Below are 21,988 nucleotides of genomic sequence, written 5' to 3'. Positions count from 1 at the left end.
TCCGTTCTCCATGTCCACAAAGCTGTATAAACGTAAACTTTGATAAAATATCCTTGTGGAAGCAAGTGTCTTAATATAAAACGGACAGTTGAGCCCGTAATTCAGGACGGTAATCACATAATTCTGTGATAGCTACGTACAGTAACTGCAATTACTTGTTTAATAGGAACCTCAAGCTCCTATTTCCGCGTTCTTGCTATATAGTGCGCATGTGCGAATTCGCGCCGTGAATATCCCGCCTGCGTCATGAAATCGGTCGACGTGAACCAGTCTGTAGTTCCGAACACGCACACTTGCTGTGCTGCTGCGGAGGTGTACACCTTGGGTGGATCGCGTAATAGGGGCCTAAGCGATGTTTGATAAGAAGTCTGCAGTCCAACCTAGTGTTGGGATTTCGAGGACCAGTAACAGTATTTTTCGATTCCATCGTGTTTTGTGTGCGCTCGAGAACTGACGCCAAGTATTCGACTGTGACTGCCACACCCGCATATCACCTTGCGATTCATCTCGTGCAGGATTCATTAGAGACCAGAAGGAGAAGTAATCAGTTGTTCTCGTAAAAGTTCTCAGTTTCGGATATGTTTTCGTCTCCGGTTGTGTCCAGCTGACTCCCAGCAGAATTGGGGCAACGATACTTATTACAAAAAACGGGCAATGGAAGATGTACCAAACAATACTGGACCGTGCGTAAGATATTCGCAATGTCATAACCACAAAGAATTTCGCTGTGAATCCGATTAACTACTTTCAGAAGGGGACGTAGCTTTGTTTCATTCACATAAAACTAATCTGTGTAGAGGCGCAACTGATAGCAGGAAATCCGCATCATAGACGCAGGTACATCTGGGCACCGAGCTGGCGACATGGCTGAGGCGTACACTGCTCCTACTCGTCAGGCTGTCTGTATTCCTAAAAATTCTGTTATCAGATGTTTTTTGGTTCCCCACAACATTCTCGTTTCTTTGAAGTCATCGACTCCGCCAGTAAGTCTAATCGCATGTCTAGTTTTGTTTATAAGCTGGTAGGAGAGAGCTGTCATTGACAAGACACTTGCTCTCCACTTGAAAAAGCTGTTTTACAACAACCAGTTGACCAACCTGGACAAGAGCTAAAAAGATAATCGCTTTCACCAACGGCATCGTTGGTCTATTGTAGAGTAGTAATATTGGTACTTAACATACAGATCAAAATATTTTTCGGACTTTTACTAAGAGTTTTCTTATTCTGCAGTTTTGTTTTCATCTGGACTGAAGATAATTAAGTCTCTGTAAGTCCATCTTTTTAAAATTGGTTGCGGGACTCGGCTGCTCGATACAGAATGTCAAATTAAACAGCTTTCAGCCATCTAGTTACCTTATTTGGCAACCAGTTTCAACGTTTTACTACGCCATATTTATCTAACAATGTTTAGATAACAGTCGGCAGATGATTGTTGAAATGATCGCTGTAGCAAAAATCTAATACCAGTACTGCTGACCCCTGTTTTGATCACAACCGAGGTAGAATCTTCCTCCACATCGGCCGAGGGCCTGAAGATGGCGTAGTAAAACGCTGAAACTGGTCACCAAATAAAATAACTAGACGGCTGAAAGGTGTTAAATTTGACATCCTGAAGATCGTTAGTTTTCTGCGAACTAGGTGGACGTGACATGGAGGATATTTGAATATATAGGTTGTCATAACGTGTAATTTTTTTTTTTACACAGCCACAGTCTAAAAATGCAGTTCTCGACAAAACAGCGTATTTTAATATGTCTGGAGTTCGGAGTCCAGTTTCCAGCCGAGGTCTGATTTTGTAACTTTTTTCTCCTAATTTCGCGACAAGTAGAGGGCGATTTTGGGTATTGCAGACAGGCAATAACATATATGTATGCACTTTACAAATAAAGAAAGAGAGAAAGAGAGAGAGAGAGAGAGAGAGAGAGAGAGAGAGAGAGAGAGAGAGAGAGGGGGAGGGAGGGAGGCATAAGAAACAGGTACGTAATACAACCGGGAAACTAACTACCATCTTTGAAATACGAGACCAGAGGCCAAGAAATGCTCCGGCTACTTCCAGATGTTACGTAATCTCACGAACAGGTGCAGCAATCGCTGTCAAGTTGCCATGCATAACCATGAGGGGTTCCGCCATTCGCTTTTATGAATAACATCTTGATTCTGCTGAACTTCGCTTTACTGAACACGTCGACTTTCTTGTTTTGAGGCGTTTCCTACCGCAGTCGCAGTTTTACAGGTGATTGTAGTTACGTCAGCTTATGTTAATTTATGATCTCCATTCTCGTCTTCTGTTCAGTGATATGCTGAGGTTTTCTCCGTAGAAAAAAAAAAAAAATGTCTTCTGCTTGTACTCAGAGCTTCTAAGGCGAAGTATTTGCAACTTTAACCAGCCCCTGAAGTGCTCTGGACAGTAACTAATCTATGTGATTTGTGTCATGCTCATATCACGTTTAAATGCGCTTGCCAGTTGGTGCCCACTACAACAGTAATACTTTTTCAGGACGAATCGTCATTGACCCTCTACGTTTGGAGCGCGATGCACTGTGCTAGAATAATATTTGCCCGTCGTTTTGAAATACTGCAGCTCTTCGGTACACTGGATGATCCTGCTTCCTCTCTGCCCCCACCCCCATTTTTCCAGTGGGTGTGGTTCGTTCGTGGCGAAATTAATTTCGGTGAAAGTATGTGGGACATTTGAGTTCCAGGCATTGTATGTGGGCGAGAAAATTATGTAACGTTTGATGTTACATCGAACGCCTTGGATTCTTCGTTGTTGGCAGAAATCGAAGAAAATAATAAAATAGTGCGTAAGGGGGTGCCAGTTGCATGACATTAAATCAACTTCCGTATTTACGTTCTATAGTTTGCGAAAAGGTCTTAGAAAATACACGTTAAAACCTTACAGTAAGTATCTTTCATTCGTTTTATATGTTATAAAACGATTAGAAGTGGTTTCCTTGTCGCGTGACATTAAGCAAGGACCATTGTGAAAATTTATTATTATTTTACAGCAGTCTACGTGGTATAGATTGTGTTCCTGATGAATCATAGTTAGGAGCTTGATCTAGAAGATTTGTATGAACATTATTCGGTAATTACCTGCTCAACGTACCCTAAGAACAGATTTACAATGCCACTTTTCAGATTATAGAGATCTGCTGTGACAGAATTCTAGGAAGATAATATGGCACATAGTAATCATAAGGATGATAGAAGTAAGAGAGATGTCACACAGAGGAAATTTTGTTTCTACACAGCTTTCGCAAATAGAATAAGAAAGGGCATGGAGGGGACACACATTACTTGTATCAAAGAGATGTTCTACCCTTAAAATCATATGGGAATGGTAGGACAATTGAGTTTCAGAAAGGCAGTGTAGGGTCCTGAGGATTAAGAACGGAATATCATAATGGGTACCAGCTTCCTGAAAACTGAGAAACTTCTCCTAGAAGTTGTGGCTCCAGCTTCAATATTAGACACTAACGGATGCTAAGATGGTATGTGGGACTCATGTAACTCCTGCAGCAAGACAACATGGCGTCAGTCAGCTGTAAAGACACTATCTTATTTCGCCAAAACCATTCAGGCACGAGATTTATTTGCTGTCAAACGTCTTTTGTCGCTAATCGCCATGTCAATACAATCCACCAGTTGTTAACCCACTTTTGACAGCTACACGCTCCACATTGACCAATCAAAGCCAAACATATACGATTCGCCGATAGCCTCGTTGTTGTAAAGGTTGCAGCACCAGCGTCTAAGGTTCCAGGTGCTATTCAGTCTTGGTAGGAGTCAATCTCTCGTCTCTGGTCCTGGTGTGTACTGTACTAGTTATACTAGTCCCATTTTAAATAATTGAGAAATGAGGGAATAGAAAAATAAAGTTTTATATTTTTCTTCCTTTTTACTTGAGAGCTAGTATTTACATGTGGGGTGCATTTGAAGTTTATAGCACCGTTATTTGCAAACCTATTTCTCCTAACTGATTAGAAGGGCCACACACATTTAAGATGGAATGATTGTTAATATTTACTTTAGTTACACGTGACCGGTTTTTCAATAGTGAATACGACTGCAGTAAGTGTACACTTGGGTGTGCACGCCTGCCATCACTGCAATATTAACCCACAGTATATGATGTTCGAGACAATTATACTCCAGTGTTTTAGAAGAAAGGAAGAAAAATTACAATTAACCGTACCATCGACGACATCATTAGAGGGAGCACACGCTCGAGTTTGAAAGGAAGCAGCCCAGCATTTGATTCAAGCTATTTTGAAAAATGACTGAACGCTTAAATCTGGATGGTCAAATGGAGATGTGAACCGCAGTCCTAGCAAACACGAATTTAGTGTCTCACCACTGCGCCAGATGGTTCGGTCCTCATTATAAACAACAGTGGTAGTGGCAGCTTTCCCGATCACATATCGAAGGTTCATGCGCCTCTCGATTAAGCGTCTGCGTGTCGCAAGAGACCTCATTAACTTGTAACGGTGCCGAGGAAAAGGAAAAACGCGAAGGGAACGTCCGATCTTCGCCTACGAAGGTCGCCGGCAGGTAGTCTGCGCCACGACCTCCTTCGAGAACTCACTGTCAGTGAACGCTGTACTAGCAACCACGTCTGCTTTTGCAAGAGAACGAGCAGTGGCAAGTGAGCGTACATTGAACCGGAGGGCCGCAAAGTACGATTTGTGGACCACCTATGACCTGCGGAGTTTGTAGTGCTAGTCGATGGCTCTGAGCACTATGGGACTCAACATCTTAGGTCATAAGTCCCCTAGAACTTAGAACTACTTAAACCTAACTAACCTAAGGACATCACACACACCCATGCCCGAGGCAGGATTCGAACCTGCGACCGTAGCAGTCCCGCGGTTCCGGACTGCAGCGCCAGAACCGCTAGACCACCGCGGCCGGCCCTGTAGTGCTAGTCGCAGCACTGCTCAAAACTTAAAGAAGTATCTGACAGTTTGTGAATACAAGCTACTGCTCAAGCGGGCACAGCGTGCGATTATTGCGGTCGAACGATGGCACGATTGTGGGTGTCCCACATCCATGATTTCAGTAATTACTAAAATGCAGGATGAGCACAAAGTTCTTCACTGACATATTTCAAAGGAACCATGATAGATAAAGCTATGGAAATTCTGCCTTGACTCGTGAAGCTTTTATGGATATACTTCTAGATTTGTTCTGACAGCATCCGATATCTCTCTCTCTCTCTCTCTCTCTCTCTCTCTCTCTCTCTCTCTCTCTCGTTATCACGGATGGTATTTCAACAACATACAACGTAGGGCATTGCTACCCCGGACGTTATTTGCTCGCTAGTTCTGGGATGAAACCTTTCGGGACAGATGGATTGGTCGAGACGGTACATCATGACCACCATGTTCACAAGGCATTCGCTCTTTACTTTTTTCTGAGGTACGTTAAGGATAACATGTTCCGTTCACGACTATGAAATGATGAAAAGGCGTTGACGGAAGAGGTTTTGGCGAAGACATGGAGAGAAATTGAGTACGCCTTGACGTTCTACGGGAGAGAGACGGGACACACATGGAAGTGAATCCATAAAAAGCTAGACGAGTTCCGATACCATTTGCAATAAACCGCGTAAGTGTGTCTAGCGTACTTACTTAGAAGTACGTTTTTGTAATCAGGGCAAAACAGTCTACCCTGTATTATGGCTGGCGGCCAACAATATAGACGTGTCTCAATTTTGCCACATTATGAAGCGTGATTGCGCAGTGGAGACATTCGACCACTACTCGGGAGGAGGCAGAATGTGATGTCACATCTTCAACATCTTACGATATCAGATGACTGTAATAATGACTGTAATAATGACTGTAATAATGACTGTAATAATGACTGTAATAATGACTGTAATAATGACTGTAATAATGACTGTAATAATGACTGTAATAATGACTGTAATAATGACTGTAATAATAACTGTAATAATAACGACGACGTGTAATAATGACGACGACGTGTAATAATGACGACGACGTGTAATAATGACGACGACGTGTAATAATGACGACGACGTGTAATAATGACGACGACGTGTAATAATGACGACGACGTGTAATAATGACGACGTGTAATAATGACTGTAATAATGACGATGACGTGTAATAATGACGATGACGTGTAATAATGACGATGACGTGTAATAATGACGATGACGTGTAATAATGACGATGACGTGTAATAATGACGATGACGTGTAATAATGACGATGACGTGTAATAATGACGATGACGTGTAATAATGACGATGACGTGTAATAATGACGATGTGTAATAATGACGATGTGTAATAATGACGATGACGTGTAATAATGACGACGGTAATGATAATAATGACGACGGTAATGATGACGATGATGATAATGACGATGATAATAATGATGATAATGATTACAATTATAATGAAGATTATTTGAGGTGAGGGCGCTCGACATCATGGTCATCAGTGCTCTGACGAAAAGTCAGCATGCTAATCTCATGGCTAGGGACGAAGGCTGTCTCCCCATGCAAAGCAATTTATATCTTAAAGCCTGCCTCCATTCCCCACCAATTTAGGGATGAGGCCTGACAGTTCACAAAATGTCACCACCCTTGTAACACTGGAATCAGTATCTGCGAGGGTGGTGGGCAGATCTCCATCGAAACTGAGGGCTGCCTTAATATCTTTATATAGGACACACATTGCCACATTATGCTGAGCTGAAAGTGATACGAGTGATGGATCATCCCGCCGGAGGAGGAAGCCAAGTCTTAAAGGGCTACGTCCGATGCGCAGTCTGGTAAGCAGAACCTCCTTCCAACATTAAGTCATGCCTTTATGGTCGATTTGAACGACCACGATATCAGGGTTCTGTGTAACTACGTGAGAGAAACCACTGGGGCTATAAATGTACGAAAAAATATTAATGAGTGCGATAATCTGAACAATTTTATTACGGTTTCGAATGCGACCGAGAGATAACAACGTGATGTTCCACAGGTACTTCAGTATTTTTCCCTGATTTTTATCTAGCCAATGCGTAACGGCATTAATAAATTATCGCCATGATGGCGAGATCCATCAAAACAAAGTCGTCGTGTTATTAAAGGCCGGCTTCAAGCACTGGAATGAACCTGCAAGACGTACAGTGGGTTTTCAGGTCGCTACAAAGACGCACTTAGGTTGGTGGCAAGAAACACCGAGACTGTGGTCAGTCGACCATTTTTCTCAGGGCCGAAGATTTTGAATAGGACTCGACAACAGCAGTCGACGTTACTTTTTAGCTGGTCTTCAACAGGTGCTCCCATGAACAGTAAAGTCAGTCTCTGGACCGCATAAAATATCTGAAGAAGTTCACCATAGTGAAGCTCGGTGAACTTCGGGAAGACTATCGAGTTTCAACGAGCAATCAATTGAAACCTATTACTGCTCGATAGTCGCTGTAGCTCTTATCTGAAATAGCTAATGGTCACTGAGCCATGAGGTCACCCAATCGGCTGCTGCTCCTGCCGCTGTATCATTATTCGACGATATCTGCCCACTCGTCTTATTATTGCCTTTGTTTCTCATGCCTTGTATTCTCTAATTAACCGATCAGTGACCGTTGGATTTATTCTGTGTACGTGCTGAACAACTTTAACAGTCTTTGCTACCAATTTTAGTGCTATTGCGACTGATTAGCGAGTGTTGTAAGCTGCCCACATGCTTGATTCATGATAGTACCTTTAATCTTGTCGACGGTGATTATTACTCCTGCCAAATAGGGTGTGAAATCTGATCCCGAGATAACTCGGTCAGGATAGGGGAACTATCAGGCATGCTCTCAGTTCAGCACGACCAGACAGCACAGTTTGGAGAATACTTGCTTTTCGCGAACATAGCGAGCACAGGACATTTTACAGGCTGCAGTTATTCTAGGTAAGGATTTTTGTATCACCACTTAAGGTTAATGCTGGAATCTTAGCTTCAACATGGCATGAGGCTTCTCCCAGTGAGACATTCTCGCTCTCTATTTTTGTTGAGAGGGCGCTCGACATCGTCATCATCATCATCATCATCATCATCATCATCATCATCATCATGGTCATCATCATCATGGTCATCATCATCATGGTCATCATCATCATGGTCATCATCATCATCATCATGGTCATCATCATCATCATCATGGTCGTCATCATCATCATCATGGTCGTCATCATCATCATCATAGTCATCATCATCATCATCATGGTCATCATCATCATCATGGTCATCATCATCATGGTCATCATCATCATCATCATGGTCATCATCATCATCATCATGGTCATCATCATCATCATCATGGTCATCATCATCATCATCATGGTCATCATCATCATCATGGTCATCATCATCATGGTCATCATCATCATCATGGTCATCATCATCATCATCATGGTCATCATCATCATCATGGTCATCATCATCATCATCATGGTCATCATCATCATCATGGTCATCATCATCATCATGGTCATCATCATCATCATGGTCATCATCATCATCATGGTCATCATCATCATCATCATGGTCATCATCATCATCATCATGGTCATCATCATCATCATCATGGTCATCATCATCATCATCATGGTCATCATCATCATCATCATGGTCATCATCATCATCATCATGGTCATCATCATCATCATCATGGTCATCATCATCATGGTCATCATCATCATCATCATGGTCATCATCATCATCATCATGGTCATCATCATCATCATGGTCATCATCATCATGGTCATCATCATCATCATGGTCATCATCATCATCATGGTCATCATCATCATCATGGTCATCATCATCATCATGGTCATCATCATCATCATGGTCATCATCATCATCATGGTCATCATCATCATCATGATCATCATCATCATGGTCATCATCATCATCATCATGGTCATCATCATCATCATCATGGTCATCATCATCATCATCATCATGGTCATCATCATCATCATCATGGTCATCATCATCATCATCATCATCATCATCATCATGATCATCATCATCATCATGGTCATCATCATCATCATGGTCATCATCATCATCATGGTCATCATCATCATCATGGTCATCATCATCATCATGGTCATCATCATCATCATGGTCATCATCATCATCATGGTCATCATCATCATCATCATCATGGTCATCATCATCATCATCATGGTCATCATCATCATCATCATGGTCATCAGCGCCCTGACGAAAAGTCAACATGAAATCTCATGGGTGGGGACGAAGGCTGCCTCACATTTGGAGCAGTTTATAACGTACTAAAGTCTGCCTGCCTTCCCCACCAGTTTAGGGGTGAGGCCTGACAGTTCACAAAATTTCGCCACTCTTAACACTTGTATCGGTATCTGCGAGGATGGTGGGCAGATCTCCAGCGAGACCAAGGGCTGCCCTAATATCAGTAGACAGGACACACGTATCCACAATATGCTGAACTGAAAGCGGAACGCCTCAAACTTCACATAATGTTGGATCCTCCTGCCAGAGGAGGAAGCCATGTGTTAAAGGGCTATGCCCGAAGCGTAGTCTAGTAAACAAAACCTCCTTCCAGCGGCGAGGCTGACACGAAGTCCGCCAAGCCTTTGTGGTCGATTTGACCGATCGCAGTTTGTTGTCTTGACACCTGCAACCGTTCAGCCTCCCACTGATGCATGATGCATCTGTCAGAAAATGAGATAATGGCGTGCAACGGGATGGGACATTGATGGACAGCACCGTCCCAACATGCTTCCTTGGCAGCTTTATCAGCCATGCCGTTACTCTGTATCCCAACGTGGCCAGGTACCCAGCGAAAGATCACCTTTCCACGGCGTTGGAGCCGCTGTAAGGAGTCATGGATGAGCTGAATCAGCGGGTCTACCGGATACATTTGGTGAAGTGCTTGCAAGAAAACTCGTACGGTGATGTCTGTGAAACCTCTCCAGTGCCATCAGAATGCTATATAACTGCGTATCATAATTTGTAAATTGTTTTGGAACACGCACTTTAAAAACCATATCAGGGAAAACCACAGAACAACCGACAGCATTCTCCTGCTGGAATCCATCTGTATAAATATAACGATAAAACTATGGTACATACTTACAATAAACGAAAATAAAGTTGTAAAAACCATATATGGAGTACAACTTTTCGTGTACTGTGTCAAGCTTAAAAACACTATATATCAATGTCTATTTAAGACGGCAGTTCACAGCTACCCCAGTATTAATACAAGATTTTCTCTACGCGTATATCTGGCTCACTCACACAAAGGAACGGTCGCGTGTCACATTCCATCGATATCGTTTTCATTACACGCCGAACACTAATTCGGACTAAGCAAGGAAACCGAGGTGAGCGGAGAAACAGTCGAGTGAAAGAATTCTCGGAAACAGTTGAGTGAAAGAATTCTCGAAGTACTCGTATGAAGAATTTAGTGAAACACAAATCCGTATGGCTGGTTGTGGATTCCAACAGCTACTCCTCCGCAGTACAATTCTCTAGCTTCCTCAAAAGTTTAGAGTTTCTCCGTAGAAACAGGTTTAAGAGATTCCTTTCACTCTCTAGAGCTCCGAAATCTATGAGTTCCTGAAATGAGCTGATTCCAGAATGAGATTTTCACTCTGCAGCGGAGTGTGCGCTGATATGAAACTTCCTGGTAGATTAAAACTGTGTGCCGGACCGAGACTTGAACTCCTGACCTTTGCCTTTCGCGGGCAAGTGCTCTACCATCTGAGCTACCCAAGCACGACTCACGACCCGTCCTCACAGCTTCAGATCCGCCAGTGCCTCGTCTCCTACCTTACAGACTTCACAGAAGCTCTTCTGCGAACCTTTAAGAACTATATAAGATTGTCGTAATTGTATCTTTTAACCTTCCGCAGCAATTTATTCTAAGCACGCCTTTCGTAGCAATTTATTCTACGTACGATTAAAGTGTCACCACTACCTTTTCTTCAATCATGCACTACACTTCTCAGATTTAGAATTGCTACTTGTAAACTGTTACAGCACTGGTGAGTAAAACGCTCTGCAGGTCAGTTTCATAACAAGCCCTGTTCGATTTTGTTCTACAGCCCAGCTACGTGCCTAGTTTTTTCATGGCTACACTGCGTATTGTGTTTATAGGTCTAGAGCTCTTCTGATACGCAGCTGACAGTTCGTGCTAGGTGTGAAACGTTGTAAATAAGTGATAACAGATGGAGGCCGCGCAGATGCGAGGCTCGAACAACAATACGGAAGCTCACGTCCTTCCGCCGCGGTGTGCTTCTTATGTTATCTGCAAACCGATGTCGCCTGCAAGGTTGCAATGTTCAGCACCACTGGCTTCCAGCAACCATCCACATCACCACTTATGCCTTCGTTTCCGGCGCCATATGACGGCGAAGAAAGTGCTATATCCACGTTCGGATACTTTCGTTGAATTTAACTATTCTTATCTGCCAGCAAGAGGTACGAGCAGCAGGTCTTTGCACCCTCAACTTGGTATCTGTAAACCACAAAATCCAGCAACAATTGCTATTACACAGTCGGCGACCAATTTTCATCCTCTTCCTGAACCAGCTATCATATGATATTGCACGGTCGCATTAATACATGATGAATTTAACGTAATTTGATTTGATTTAAGTAGGAAGAAAAACTTCGGTGGTCCTAGCCCTCTGTTTCCCGAAGCGAAACAATTTATTGTGCGGAATTTCTCTCCGTCATTCTATAAAGGTCAACCAGTATCCTTACAGAATAGTACGAGTGCTTTTACCGGATCTGTCAGCCACAATTTCTTCAGGAGTTAATCACCCAGGTATTTTGTCCCTTTTTCGTCTTCGAATTGGAAGTGTAAATGTGTTGCAGTTCCATCCCTCCTCTTCCCCCGTACTACATAATCTGCACTACGGGGCTTTTTTCCCTATACCCATTGTGTATAGGTGTTTCATGAAGTTCCTATGGCCAGTCACTAGAACTACCACGAGTATAACCTGCTTCCTGTTAAGGCCCAGAACTACACAACTTCTCTTAAAACATGGTTACGGCATCATCAGCTTACCATGCTTTTGTTTTTGGATTTTAGTCCTGATCCACTTACGTAGTTTATATTTTACCATCGCCTTAGCGATAGGTAAGACAGGTTCTGGTGCAACAAATGGAGTCATCACCAGTGCTCTGGAAAGCTTATCAGCGTGTTCATTACGAATAATTCGTGAGTGAACAGGGACCCACAGCAGTGTCTAAAAACGTACATGTCTAATTACTGTGGGCTTTCCAACTTCAACACACTGAATGCTGGAACACAATACACCAGATATAAAAATTGTGAAGGAAAAAAGGGGTGGATAATTGACACTGCCATCACAAGTGATAGGAGAATCGATAAGACAACTTGGCAAAGCTTGCCAGATATGATAAATTGAAAAGCGAACTAAAGCGACTCCTGCAAAAAGCAGTGAAAGTGGTCCCTGTGGTTGACAGCAGATTGGGAGCAGTGCCGAAAGATCTTAGTGGGCATTAAAACCGTAGGCACTGGAAAAAATTTATCTGCCAATTACAAAAAAATCACTTTACTGGGATCTGCACGAATGCACCGGTACATTACGCAGTCCTAGACGCTTAGGAAGTGTACTAGTGATAAAACACTAAATCCTGCGTAGTGAACTCATCTGCTGTGCTTACTGTTGTAAACAGTACGTATAGTGACAATAGTTGTACCGTTCGTAGTGATATGCATGGTGACAGTGGACGGTGGTAGTGAGTGCTTATTAGTGGTGGTTCTGAGGATGGTTAATGTTGGTGTCAGTGTTGTACAAGGGCCGGCCGCGGTGGTCTCGCGGTTCTAGGCGCGCAGTCCGGAACCGTGCGACTGCTACGGTCGCAGGTTCGAATCCTGCCTCGGGCATGGATGTGTGTGATGTCCTTAGGTTAGTTAGGTTTAAGTAGTTCTAAGTTCTAGGGGACTAATAACCACAGCAGTTGAGTCCCATAGTGCTCAGAGCCATTTTTGTTGTACAAGGGTCATGCGCACTGTAACGGTGGCGTGATGAGGTTGAAATTACTGTCAGTCGTGAGCGATACTTAAGGCGTGACGGTCGCTTATGTGTTTCGTGATTCGTGTGGCTGTGTATTCATTCAGTTTTAAAACGGAAGCTGAATCGTAATCAGGTCGGATTACACGTAGTTCAAAACTGGCTCTAAGCACTATGCGACTTCTGAGGTCATCAGTCCCCTAGAGCTTAGATCTAATTAAACTTCACTAACCTAAGTACATCACACACATCCATGCCCGAGGCAGGATTCGAACCTGCGACCGTAGCGGTCGCTCGGCTCCAGAGTGTAGCGCCTAGAACCGCACGGCCACTCCGGCCGGCTTACACGTAGTGACCAGCGCTCCTACATCAGAATCTAATCTCTATGTGGAAAGAACTCAACGGAAATTGCAGATAGGTTCTGCGTGATCTGAGTGAAGAGCAGAAAGCAGGCCACAAAAGAGTCTGAGAAGAATTGCTTCAACATTATCAAACAGAAGGACAACAGTTACGGAAAAGCATTGTTGCACTTGATGAAACCTGGATACGAGATTTCGAGCAAGAACTGTCAGTCTCAGTCATCACAATGGAAGAGTTCTGTCTCTCCACGCCCGAAAAAATTTCACCGCCAACAATAAAATGTGAAACTGATGATCATTTTGCATGTGACATGAATGCAGTCGTAGGCACAATTGAGTGCTCCATGGGACGTCTGTAACAGGCGCGTACTACAAGCTGTTTCCGTAAAATGTTTTGCGCCAGAAAATTTGTCAAAGGCTGCCTGACATGCTTGCAACTGGTGTCATTTTGCACGATAACGCAAGACCGCATATTGCATACCAGTGAGAGAAATGCCCGACAAATATTGATGGTAAATACTTCCTCACCCACCATACAGTCCTGATATGGGCCTACCAGGCCCACATTGAAGGAACAAAAAAAAGGTACAATTTATGAAGCTTTCAGTTGGGTGACTCGAATAATCAGACAGCTCACCAATGAACGTGCCCTCTGCGGAATACTGAAGTTGCCAAAACGTTGGGAAGCCGTCAAACAAGACTGGAGATTATACTGAATGTCTGTAAACGTATTCTGTAAATTACATTATTTTGTTCGATTCTGTCTTACGGTGTACAGAACTTTTGAAATGACCCTCGTATTATGGTAATGAAGGATTGAGTATAATGAATTCAGCTCTTCCATATCCGCATTCACAGACACTATGTGCAACTACTTCTCCAGTTTAAGGGCATTTTTTTCTGAACTTTTTTCCATTCTGTCTGGCACGTGTAGGATTCAACATCAAAGCAGAAGAAGACCAGGCCGACACACGTTTTACGAGACGGAAAAAGTGAAGTATGGCATGTATGTGTTCATCAAATAGCTTACGAGACATGCACTGAGGCAAAAATAACACCTCGAGTCAGTTTTCAGCTGTCTGACAAAAGGCTCTTAAAACGACGCGTTGCCCTGACTCTGCATACCTTGCACACGTAGACATGACGTAACAGATAAGATGCGTCTTTCAACACCCTCAAACTACGTGCTTATTCTGTAAACCAAGGAAGCTTTGCACTTTCGGTATTTACAGACGCCCAGTTTCGTGACCGGAACAAAATCAGAACTACCTTCCGGTAGCACCTCGCCCCACCGTTGCGCCGCTTTCGTCGGTGGTTCCGAGTTTCGAGGAAAGGGCATGCGACCTCGGCTTCCAATCTGATCGAGTCGGGACTTGTCGGGCACGTCTGCAGCTCCCACGGTCGCGCCGATACGGTGCAGGCGCATGGATCTGGCAGCACGCTATCGTCAGCCGAAACGCCTGGGGGTCAGATAAACGTCGCCCTGCCCTTACCGAGATCCATTCCGCACAGTGGCAAAGGGCGCGTTCACAGTCGGATGGCAACTGGTATATACTGACAGGCTTCAGTCGAGTTCGCACTGGCAGTCAGAGTCCACGGAATAGCGAAGCAGCTTAAAGCACATAATAAATGCAAGTCTTCCGGTCCAGATCGCATACCAATAAGGTTCTTTTCAGAGTATGCTGATGCAACAGGCTCATTCTTACAAGGGAACCTCCCCATCGCACCCCCCTCAGATTTAGTTTTAGGTTGGCACAGTGGATAGGCCTTGAAAAGCTGAACACATATCAGTCTAGGAAACAGGAAGAAGTCGTGTGGAGCTATGAAAAAAATAAGCAGAATATACAAACTGAGTAGTCCATGCGCAAGATAGGCAACATCAAGGATAGTGTGACCTCAGGAGCGCCGTGGTCCCGTGGTTAGAGTGAGCAGCTGCGGAACGAGAGGTCCTTGGTTCAAGTCTTCCCTCGAGTGAAAAGTTTACTTTCTTTATTTTCGCAAAGTTATGATCTGTCCATTCGTTCATTGACGTCTCTGTTCACTGTAATAAGTTTAGTTTCTGTGTTTTGCGACCGCACCGCATAACCGTGCGATTAGTAGACGAAAGGACGTGCCTCTCCAATGGGAACCGAAAACATTTGATCGCAAGGTCATTGGTCGACCGATTCCTCCACAGGAAAACACGTATGATATATTCTATACGGCACTGGTGACGGCATGTGCGTCACATGACAGGAATATGTTGTTGACCCACCTAACTTGTACACCGGGCGAATGGGTAAAAAGATTCTTCACCTTGCCCGATTTAGGTTTTCTTGTAGATGTGATAGTCACTCCCAAAAATGTGATGAAAACATAAGAGTTTGTCACATAAACTGCAACAAATAAATGCAACAGTTTCACAGTTTTCCCTGTGCTCTGTCAAAACATATGTTTTTAACGTTTTCAAATTTTTCCGCGTGTAGACCGTCAAATCCTGCATATGTCCAACCAAATCTTAACATGTCCTGGAATTTTGGAGAGCGAAGTTGATTATGTGTGAATGCCTGAACTTTGATAATTGACACACGATCACGTAAACAATACTGCTCTGTGTACTAGTGCAGCTTCGCAAAATAATTGTTTGAAAATAAAAAATCAAACTTTTCGCTCGAGGGGAGACTTGAACCTAGGACCTCCCGCTCCGCAGCTGCTCACGCTAACCACGGGACCACGGCGCTCCTGAGCTCACACTGTCCTTGATGCTGCCTATCTTGCGCATGGACTACTCAGCTTGTATATTTTGCTTATTTTTTCATAGTTCCACACAACTTCTTGTTTTCTCGAGTGATCTGTGTTCAGTTTTTCAAGACCTATCCACTTTGCCAACTTATAACTAAATCTGAGGGGGGGGGGGGGGGGGAGGGTTGCGATGGGGAGGTTCCCTTGTTAGCAAACATATACAACCACTCGTTTCGCGAAAGATTCCTATCAAAAGACTAAAGTTGCAAAAGTCACACCAATACTCATGGAAATAGGAGTAATTCGCTGAATTGTACACCCATATGACTAACGTCGATTTGCAGCAGGAGTTTGGAACATAACTCTGTTCGAACATTATTAATTACCTCGCAGGTAACGGTCTGCTGACAGTCAGCAAGGACCCAAAATAACCTTGCGAAACTAGCTCTGTATTTGCACGAGGAATCTCAAATGGATTTTATATTTCTGGATTTTCAGAAGGCTTTTGACACAGTTCCTCACAAGAAACTTCTAATAAAATTACTTGCCTACGGAGAATCACTTCAGTTGTGCAACTGGATTCCCGAATTCCTGCCCCAAAGGCCGCAATACGTAATAACCGACGGAAAATCGTCGAGTAAAACAGAAATGATATCCGGAGTTCCCCAAGGAAGTTTTGTAGGCCCTTTGCTGTTTCTAATCCACATAAATGATTTAGGAGATTTTTTGAGCAGCCCTCTTAGTTTGTTTGCAGATGATGCTGTCACTTACCGTCTAGTCATGTCATCAGAAGATGAAAACCAATTGCAAAATGAAAGACGCGACATCTGAATGGTGCGAAAAGTGACAACTGTCTTTCAACAAGAAAAAGCGTGACGTCATCCACATGAGTTCAGAAAGAAATCCGTTACATTTCGATTAAATGACGAATCACTCAAATTTCAGGGCTGTCAATTCGACTAAATATCTGGAAATTACAAGTTGTAACAGTCACATAAATGTGGGGAAGGCGAACCAAAGACTACGTTTTATTGGCAACAATTAGGAGATGCAACGAGTCTATTAAAGAGACTGCTTAATTACACTTGCTCGTCCTCTGCAAGACAACTGCTGTGCTATACGGAATCCTTACGAAACAAGACTGACGGAGGACATCGAAAAAGCTCAATGAAGGGCAGCTAGTTCTGTATTCTCGCGGAATGGAGTATCACGGCTGTGATAAACGAGTTGGGATAGCAATCATTAAAACAAGGGCGTTTTTCGTTGCGTTGAAATCTTTTCACTGAACTTCAATCACCAACTTTGTCCTCTGAGTGTGAAAATATTTTATTGTCGCCAACATACAAAGCGAGATACGATCATAATGATATCATACGAGAACCCAGAGCTCGTACAGGAATATTTGTTCATTTTTTCCCCACGCGCTGTTTGAGTGTGGAACGGTAGAGAAATAGTCTGAATGCGGTTCGAAGAACTCTCTACCCGGTGTGCAAGTGTGAACTGCATAGTATTGATGTAGACGTATTTTACGGCATCCATTAGAGCCTCGCAATAGTGTAGAGTAATGAAAATCTGAAGTTAATAACCCACCAGTTAAATTGACTGCACGCTAACCGGTATTGCAACCACTTCCCATCACCAGTCAGCTAATCAGATACGGAGCACTAAACCTTTGGACGCAGCTGCGGAAGGAAATTAGTTACAACCACGATGAAGAAACCATCCTGGGAGTGAGTAGTGAGGTAGTTAAGACAATCACAAAAAACTGAAAAATTAAATACTACAGATTCACATAACTGCTAAGAAGACTAATTCTAGCCTAAAAAGATGCTCACCTGATCAGACAAAGCAAAACAGCAAATTTTCAGACAAGAAAGTGAGGCCAAAATACGTCGAAAGATACCACAACTTTGATTTCCAGCTTTCAGAGATGCCGTCACAAGTGCTTCGATGAAAAGACGTGTAGAATTTCCGAATGTCCGTAACAAAGTTTTGGATGATACGCTACCAACAACAACGTCACTTTGAAACGCATAGTGTTCTCGTGGTAAAAGAATCACATTACCTGTTACAGGAAGAGAGAGAGAGAGAGAGAGAGAGAGAGAGAGAGGGAGTCAGTGTGTGTGTGTGTGTGTGTGTGTGTGTGGGCGCGCGCTTGTGTGGTAACAAGGAAGCTAAAGTAAAAAGACATTCTCAACAATGGGGCTCGGTTCTTTGGATTTCTGCAAATACATGTTAATGAGAATTTGTAATTAACACATGCACATTTCTGTAGCAACTAAAAGTGAGAGAAATGCACCAGCTGCTGATCTATTGAGGCCGCTAACAGAGAAACTATGATGCCTAAACAAAAGCTACCTCTTACGAAGCTATGCGTAAAGTGGTCGAATAAGTGGAAGGTTGAGAGAGTGTGCCAAAGAAAACCTGAACGAAGCAAAACATTCTACTGTCCATTGACAGGACTATAACTCGCCCAGAATCGGAAACCGCCATATGGCGTTCATGGTCTATTGATTTCTATAGTAACGTTCTGGTTCCGACGTCAATAGCACAGAAGATTTAAAGGCCTGTATTACTCTGAACCAATGTAAGTTAATATGTCTACTCATACATTTTCCTTCAGGAGACTACTGAAAACTTTTGATTGACAATTTTCGTGTTCCGATTCTTCTACTATTTTAACAATCCTTTGGGGCGTTCACCATCAAACACTGAAGAAAAAAGATTCGACTTTTTGTAATTATGCTATTGGCTGATTCTTCAGATTTATTATTTAGTTTTTCGATATTCTCTTCGGGAATACGATATAGTTTGGTTGGATATTGTATAAGAATGACTGACTGATGTGATCATATATGCAATACTGCGAAATGTGGTGACGATGTCTGCGAATACCTACATGACGTTTTGCGTAGTGAATTCGTAATAGACATGCACAGCTGAGTAATTGTTAGACGCAATGAAGTGGACGTTCACAACGTTCTCCTCAGATATCTAAGATTACTGCTTTCACATATCGCCGGACAGTCTTTGGTTTCCCTAGCCTTTCTCGTTGGTTAATCGGTAACAATAACACGACCCCGACCTCTCTGGTTGATGATTATATATTTGTGTGGCCAAAATTCCAAAATTGCCACTAAAGATATCGCGTTTAACTAACATAACATACAGTTAACTAAAAGAGCATCTGGAAAAAAAAAAAAAATACACACACACACACACACACACACACACAGTGGAGTTCTGAGTGGTAGTCTAAATGGATGTGCCAACCGTCGTAGGCCATTACAATTCTACGTCTCATATTAGCAGCACAATGGCAGGGGAACACACACAGCTGTTTGTCGAAGCATTCTCCACGATGCATTTTGCGCAACAGGTTTCCGTTGTGCGGTATCAGCGCAGTTTAACGAGACTAAAAATCCACGTACTTAATTACCTGGTTTAAGTTTAAGCTATTTTACCATCATTTTACTTCGACTTGCGACCTCCGTGCACGCGGATAAGACTGTAATCACTATTTACATTTCTCGTTAAATTTTATGTTTCGCTGTAATTGGCTGAACGAACCGGTTGCTAAGAGTCAGGCACCTGCCATGTTTAACATTTAGCACTATGCTGTTCAAACAAGTTGTCGTGTTAATGGCTTCTTTTTGTGCAAAGCTTGGGCAGTCTCGTCTGAGGCTCATGAACTAATCCAAGGTTGGTCCATATATTATTACTAAATACATTGTATATCTTAGCTCGTTACGGCGGAAAAGCAGAAAAAGGAGTGTGTTCTGCCAGTTTCTGGAATTTTGCTAGAAAAACGGTGGCTATTTTCCTAAAAAGTAAATTAGTACCGAACTAAATGACTTAATATACAAATGAAAAAACTGCGTCTAGTTACATAAGGGAAGGCGCTAAGAGTGCTAGGCGTTCAGCGCTCCGGGGTCGCCGGATTTCACCCGCTGCAGAAGGCGGTAACTATCGCGAAAGTATACAGTTTCTCGCGGCCGGGCCGGCGTGAAACAGGTAGCTGGCTGACGACGTCACAACGAGAAACGCTTAGTCAGCGCTCTGGTCGATAGGGACCTCGTCCATTATACTGGTGACACCTAACGCCGTTATGGCAATTTCTTGTCCGCTCTGCTTGTGTAAAACGTTTCTGAAAATATCGGGAGCATTCATTCAAATGGACGGAATGAAATATTCAGGACAGCGCTGCTATGGAAATGCCGCAGTACGTAACCCACGGCAACGACCTGGCAGACACAAACCGCTCCCGTCCCTAGATGAAGGCGTCGTGTGGCGAACACGCCTTTTCCTGCAAGACTCTTGGCATCTGCGTAAGGAAGACTGTGCTGCGAGGAGAATACAAACAGGTTGGCTCTCGTCCCGCGCTCCTATGCAGCTGCAGACGACAGCTGACACTGCGAAATTAAGTGAAAAGGTATACTTTTTGCCACAACTGATTTCAGGCGGGCAATCTATCTTCACGTGGCTACAATTCAGTGCGCTACACGCTGTCCAAGAAACAGTGTAGCTATCATGTGCTAGTACAGAAAACTGGATCGTGGAAAAGTATTATCCATATCGGAGTAGCACAGAAACCGAGAAATAGTTTTCTCTTATTTCATGACAAACGCAATGAGGGGAACACTGGACGAACTATTTACCTCTTGCAAACGAAACATGTGGTTGCCCGTTGAGACGGCACTAAGCCCGGCGCCTGTAGTTAAAAGTAAATAAACAATCACTAGCGCCGAATATTATCCGGTTACTCTTGCTTTGCCTTCTTCATTGTAAGAAGAACTAAGGATTTCGTTGAAACCACTGCAAGACTATAATTTAATTTCTTTAGCGTCCATAATGGTTTAGAAACAGAAAATAGCTTATCTTTGCCGTAAAAGGTGCATTCACACACACACACACACACACACACACACACACACACACACTATTTATTACACCGTCAAGTTACGGATAAACGTGGATAAATGCCACACTAAATTCCAGAAGTTTACTTTTCTCTTGGTAAATGGATAAACAGACCATTGCATGAACACTCAAAACCTAACGAGCGACACTTTAGCGAGACTGGAGAATACAGTTTCACGGATTTTACAACATTACGACGAATCAGTACGCTAAAATAGCTAAAGGTTCAATATATTTGTATATTGTGCCACTTTAGACTAAGCAGCTTCAATAAATTGCGAGGAAAACAGGAGCACTCATAAGAACATCAGGGTCGAATCACCAGCATTTCTTTGAGGTTTGTTTACAAATGCTGCAATATAGCAATGAGTGTAAACAGCGAGGAAAATCTGTCACTGGCGCACGTATTGTCGACCGCAGGAGAGAAAATGAAGTCTTGCATATAGTAATAAATGACGTGCGTTTTGAACTGCATTTGTTCTTCCCGCCGGCAGCAATTGCGCAACGACCGGCAAAAAATGCCAAGTTACGAGCGCATTCAGCTTCAGTTCACTAATACAGTGCTCGGTCTCATACCTGTTTGTGCTACGCGTGAGATAGGCGGGAACTCCAGTTCTTGCAAGTTCTGTTAGCTGTCGCAGACGTAAGCCGCCGGCTACGTCGGGAAGTTGCGCCACTCCTCGTCCGCACGCGGCGACAGTCAGAGACTGAATGAGGAGCGAGACCACGAGGCAGACCCGGCGCAGAGCCGGCGGCGACCCCGAACTCTGCCGACGGGAACCGAGCGCAGCCGAGTCCTCGCGCCGAAGGCGTAGCCAGACGGAGCTTTTGCACAAGTTGCGACAGGTTCGGGTTGGCAGCAGGGATCTCCGCGGTTGAGGACGATCTTCTTCGGCGCCGCACACCAGAGGCGAGGTTCAAGGTTGC

General features: G+C 43.4%; 1 protein-coding gene across 1 annotated transcript in view; it reads right to left on the bottom strand.

Moving 5' to 3' along the window:
• LOC126195000 (oxidative stress-induced growth inhibitor 1-like) overlaps nt 1-21,784 on the bottom strand; it is a 117,678-nt gene extending 95,894 nt beyond the window's left edge. Inside the window, exon 1 of the mRNA XM_049933418.1 lies at nt 21,638-21,784. The gene's annotated coding sequence lies outside the window, so the exon portion shown is untranslated. The remainder of the gene's footprint in view (nt 1-21,637) is intronic.
• Between the last annotated feature and the right edge of the window lie 204 nt (nt 21,785-21,988).

Source organism: Schistocerca nitens, chromosome 7 (genome assembly GCF_023898315.1).
Source record: "Schistocerca nitens isolate TAMUIC-IGC-003100 chromosome 7, iqSchNite1.1, whole genome shotgun sequence".
In the NCBI taxonomy this organism is placed as follows: domain Eukaryota; kingdom Metazoa; phylum Arthropoda; class Insecta; order Orthoptera; family Acrididae; genus Schistocerca; species Schistocerca nitens.
Note: the sequence above shows the minus strand (reverse complement) of the source record. Positions and strands in the feature narration are given on the sequence as shown.